Source organism: Mobula birostris, chromosome 11, assembly GCF_030028105.1.
Source record: "Mobula birostris isolate sMobBir1 chromosome 11, sMobBir1.hap1, whole genome shotgun sequence".
NCBI classification, from domain to species: Eukaryota; Metazoa; Chordata; class Chondrichthyes; order Myliobatiformes; family Myliobatidae; genus Mobula; species Mobula birostris.
The window spans coordinates 108,011,899-108,017,898 of record NC_092380.1 but is presented as its reverse complement, the minus strand read 5'-3'; the positions used below and the strand labels follow the sequence as shown (position 1 = coordinate 108,017,898).

Here is a 6,000-nt window from a genome sequence, read left to right as displayed (position 1 = left end):
GGGCCGCTTTTTAGTAATTGCTGGGCTGTTCGGCCTCCTGATGGGTGCCTCATATAACAGTAATCCACAGCTAGTAAAAGTTGGCTGTCAGCTGGCACCTATCCCATTCTTCAGCACAACACTGAGACAGATTTAAGAGGATGAAGAGGATAATTATTAGATTCGGGAATAGCTCTCCCACCAAAATCTGTTTTGTATTCAGTTAAAATAAAAACTGTTTATATTTCCAGGAGCACCATTATTGTATTAATACAAGGACTGAAAATTCGCAAGGAACAGATTGCCTTTGCAGTCCATGTGCTCCTGATAAGTGGATTTGCTTATTTGGAAGGTATACAGCAATATTTTAACAAAAACTATATATACTGTATGAATAAAAGAAAGCATTTTCCAAGCCTTCCCCAAATTTGCTCAAGAGTTTATCTTGGAAGTGGTTGAGTGGAACCAACATAGAAAGCTATAGGTTGAAACACACATATCTATTCAAATTAACTAACCACAGTCAGGGGTGATCAATGCTTCTTTATTGGCATGGGAGGGAGGAGAGGAAAGTCATCATTGTAAATGTCTTCTTGTTGCTTAAAAACCTCTAGTGATAGTGTGGGTTACTTAATGTAAACTATCAACCCTCTATGTAAGGTAATCCTGTGAACAACAGAGCAAGTACTGGAGGGTGATTTATATATCCCAGCAAGAAGAAAAATTAGCAAGAGAAAGTATCACATGTACATCAAAACATACAGTGAAATAGGTTATTTGCATTAACCAGCACACCCAAGGGTGTACTGGGGGCAGCCCACCAGAGTCGCCACACATTCTGTCACAAACATAGCATGCCTACCATGTTTGACACAACGGTGCTCTGGTTTTAGGGCCAACAACTTAGGGACCCAAATTTGTAGAAGTATCAATAAATACTTTGTCGATGCACCATAGAAGGTGTCCTATCTGGATGCATCACAGCTTAGTCTGGCAACTAATCCTGGTCTGCCCACGACTGCAAAAAACTGCAGAGAGTTGTGGAGACAGCTCAACATGCCACAAAAAACTAGCCTCCCCTCAATAGACACTTCTTGTTGCCTCAGTAAAGCAACCATCAAAATCAAAGACACCCACACATCCCAGATGTTCTCTCTTCCAACCCTTCCCATTAGACAGAAGATACAAAATCCTGAAAGCTCAAGGCTACCTTCTATCCCACTGTTGAGCAGTCCCCTGGCACAATAAGATGGAATCTATCTCATTATGGCCTTGCACTTTATTGTCTATCTGCACTCCACTTTCTCTGTAATTGTAACATTTTATTCTGAATTCTGTTATTATTTTCCCTTGTAAAGACATGGAGATTTAAAGGTCAGCTTTATTTGTCACACATGCATTGAAACATAGAGTGAAATGTGTCCTTTGCTTTAATGACCAACATATTCTGAGGATTGTGCTGGGGTCAGCATGCTTTCAGCACCAACATAACATGCCCACAACCCTTACCCTAACCATTCAGCTTTGGAATGTTGGAGGACACTGGAGAACCCAGAGGAAATCATGGGGGAATGTGCAAACTCCTTTCAGATAGCAGTGGGATTTGAAACCTGATGGATGAATGCTGGCGCTGTAAACTGTTGTGCTATCCCCTACACTGCCGCTGCCCCGTACAATCATACAAATTCAATACACTTTTTTCGTGAGCTCATGGTTGAGCCCACAAGAGGATCAGTTATTCTGGATTTGAGAAGGAGAAGCCAAAGTCAGATGTATCAGTATTACATTGGAGTAAAGGGAACTACAGAGGCATGAGAAAGGAGTTGCCCAGAATTGATTGGAAAACAACACAGGGATGATGGCAGAGCAGCAATGGCTGGAATTTCTGGAATCAGTTCTGAAGGCACGGGATATATACATCCCAAATAGTATTCTAAAGGAAAGATGTCAGAACTGTGGCTAACAAAAGAACTCAAAGCCAACATAAAAGCCAAAGAGGGGCCATGTATTTAGTAGGAAGTTAGAAGATTGAGAAACTTTTAAAAACCAACAGAAGGCAACTAAAAAATTCATTAAGAAGGTAAAGATGGTATACAAAAGTAAGCTAGCCAATAATATTAAAGAGAATACCAAAAGTTTCTTCAGGTGCATAAAGAGTAAAAGAGAAGCGAGAGTGCTTATCAGACCACTGCTAAACGATACTGTAGGGGTAATAATGGGGGAACAACAAAATAGAGGTAATCTGAATAAGTATTTTGCATCAGTCTTCACTGTGAAGACACTAGCAGTATGGTGGAAGTTCCAGGTTCAGAAGGCATGAAGTGTATGAAGTTACCATAACTAGACAGAAGGTTCTTGAGAAACTGAAAGGTCTGAAGGTAGATAAGTCATCTGGACCAGATAGTGTACACCCCAGAGTTTTGAAACAGGTGGCTGAAGAAATTGTGGAGGCCATTAGTAATGATCTTTCAAGAATCATTAGATTCTGGAATGGATCCAGAAATTGCAGAGTCAATTAGTAATGATCTTTCAAGAATCATTAGATTCTGGAATGGAAAATTCCGAATGTCATTCTACTCTTCAAGAAAGGAGAGAGGCAGAAGAAAGAGAACTATAGGCTAGTTAGTCTGACCTCAGTGGTTGGGAAGATGCTGGAATAGATTATAAAGGATGAGGTCTCATGTTACTTGGAGGGACATGATAAAATAGGCTATAGTCAGCATGGTTTCCTCAAGGGAAAATTTTGTCTGACAAATCTGTTGGAATTCATTGAAGAAGTAACAAGCAGGATAGAGAAAGGAGGATCGGTTGATGTTGTGTACTTGCATTTTCAGAAGACCTTTGACAAGGCGCCACACACGAGGCTGCTTAACAAGCTGTGAGCCCATGGTATTACAGGAAAGATTCTAACATGGATAAAGCAGTGGCTGATTGGCAGGAGGCAAAAAGTGGAAATAAAGGGAGCTGTTTCTGTTTGGCTGCCAGTGACGTGTTCTACAAGGGTCTGTGTTTGGACCAATTCTTTTTAAGTTATATGTCAATGATTAGGATGATGGAATTGATGGCATTGTTGAAAGTTAGCAGACGGTATGAAGATAGGTGGATGGACAGGTAGTTTTGAGTAAGTAGAGAGGCTACAGAAAGACTTAGATTAGAAGAATGGGCAAAGAAATGGCAGATGGAATACAATGCTGGGAAGTGTATGGTCATGCACTTTAATAGAAGATATTAAAGGGGTGATTATTTTCTAAAGGGAGAGAAAATACAAAAAACTGAGGTGCAAAGGGACTTGGGAGTCCTTGTGCAGGATTCCCTAAAGGTTAATTTACAGGTTGAGTCTGTGGTGAGGAAAGCAAATGCAATATTAGCATTCATTTCAAGAGGACTTGAATATAAAGGCAAGGATGTAATGTTGAAACCTTATAAAGCACTGCTGAGGCCTCACTTGAAGTATCGTGATCAGTTTTGGACCACTTAGAAAAGATATGCTGAAACTGGAGAGGGTTCAAAAGAGGTTCACGAAAATGATTCCAGGATTGATTGGCCTGTTATATGAAGAGCGTCTGATGGCTCTAGGCCTGTATTCGCTAGAATTCAGAAGAATGAGGGGTGACCGCATTGAAACCTATCACATGGTGAAAGGCCTTGATAGAGTGGATGTGGAGAGGATGTTTCCTATGGTAGGAGAATCTTAAGACCAGAGGACACAGCCTCAGAACAGAGGGCATCCTTTGAGAACAGAGATGAGGAGAAATTTCTTTAGCCAGAGGGTGGTGAATCTGTGGAATTCTTTGCCACTGACAGCTGTGGAGGCCAAACTTAATGTATATTTAAGGCAGAGGTTGATAAATTCTTGACTGATCAGGGCATCAAGGGATACAGGGAGAACGCAGGAGATTAGGGCTGAGAGGAAAATTGAATCAGCCATGAAGAAATGGTGACGCAGACATGATGGTTCAAATGGCCTAATTCTGCTCCTATATTTTATCCCGTTTAGTAATAAAATGATCTATATGTCAGCACGCAAAGCAAGTTTTTCACTGTACCTCGGTACGAGACAATAATAAACCAATTTACTCTGGTAAAATTGCAGATTGTTTATATTTTCGAATATTGCCTTTATATATTTCGTACAATATGGTTTGTTGGTAGTTTAAAAAAAGCATTCAATAGGTCAGCTGTTGCATTGCGATGAACTCCCTGTGCTTCAGTATATGAGAAGGTAATTTTAGGTAGAATTCATTAACAGAAAATGAAGTGCGCAAGAGAATTTCTGTCTGGTGGGAGAAGATAGCTTGACTGGTGAAGGTGTTTGCCGGAATTTGACAAAACTGCTTCAGCACTCACTTTGAAGCTTTGTGAATCCACAGAGGTGTCATTGTTACACCTGGGATATCCAGTAACTAAGAAATTATTAGACATCGCACAGAAGACAACATCTAATCAGTGACATCAGAATATTTAAATTCTCGTGTGTCTGTTGACAGCTAAACAGAAGGAAAAACTTAACTAATAAAGGAAATTTTGTAAGGGTATGGGTATGCTAGAACAGTATATGAACTAGCCAGTAATCCATATTGTTCTGGTTACCACATTACTAGAAATATGTTGTTGAACTCTGATGTTTTTGATCCAATGTTTTTTTCAGAAGTCAAGGAAATTGTTGCTTCACAATTGTTTTATTAAGCGCTAATAGAACAAAGAGAATTGGAAGTGGATAGTACAAGGAGGAAAGGAAGAGAAAGAATAAAGATGGCAGAACAATATACTCCTAAGATAAGAAACATTCCATTCAAATTTGTAGTTAAGACAGCCAATCAAACAGCCCCTATTCAAATAATGCGATCGCAGAGAACTTTCTAGAATCATTCAATACTGTGACGACTAGGGGACATATTGAACAATTGCATATATGTACTGTGACCACTAGGAAGCATACTAACAGTTACATGTATGTAGGTAGTTATATAAAATACAAGCAGGCATAAAAATTAAGCTGCAAAGAAAATAACAATTATACAGTCTAATCTAACAATGTGATTGCGCTGGAGAAGATGCAGAATGTATTTACTAGGCCTTTGTCAAAGCTGGGAAACACTAGCAATGAGAATGGCTGAGATTGTTTTCTTTGGGAAAATGGAGGCTGGGAAGTGGAGGGGGGGTGGGACTTAATGACGTACATTCAGTTCAAAGGGACCAAGAGAGTGGGATCAATGTAATGTGGGAGAGGAGCCAAAAAGCTGGGGCTTTGATTTAAAGCAATTAGAAGAAGAATTAAAGGAGAGATGAGGAATAATGTTTTAACCTGAAGGTAACTGGGGTCTGGAACCTACTGTCTGAAAAGTGGTACTGGTAGAAACCATCATCCCATTTAAAAATTACTGTCATTGCCCATGAAGAGATCTATCGAACTACATATCTACAAAGTTTGTAGTTCTTAATGGTGAGATTAGGATAAGTAACTTTTTATTGACGGGTACCGACACAATAGGCCAAATGGCTCCCTCCTGTTCATTAATTTTCTGAAATTCCGCAGTGTTGTTAACAATATGGTGGATTGCTACCTAAAACTGAATACAGTGGTGCTAGAAAGATTGTGAACTCTGTAAAAATTTCTCTATTTCTGCATAAATATGACCTAAAATGTGATCAGATCTTAACGTAACTCGGAAAACTAGATAAAGAGAATGCAATTAAATAAATAACACAAAAATCATTATACTTGTTCATTGCTTTACAAATCAACCAAACAATAAGCTATAAAGAAGAATTTCATAGAACTGTTCACTAAGGAGGAGGTCATTTGTTCTTACCAGTCAAAAGTGGACCAATATACTCCCCATTACCATCTCTTCCTCCATTCTTGAGGTCAAACTCTTTAAATGCTTAATCTTCAAATGCTAGTACTGGAATGTGTCGTAACACTTTCGAGCTGTCTCCAGCACATCTTTGTGTGTGTTGGTTGTTAACACAAACGACACATTACGCTGTGTGTTTTGATGTACATGTGATAAATAAATC

General features: G+C 39.2%; 1 protein-coding gene across 5 annotated transcripts in view; it reads left to right on the top strand.

The window, feature by feature from the left end:
* The window catches only part of elp4 (elongator acetyltransferase complex subunit 4), a 230,912-nt gene that overhangs the window by 201,499 nt on the left and 23,413 nt on the right, over positions 1–6,000 (top strand). The gene's annotated exons all lie outside the window — the stretch shown is intronic.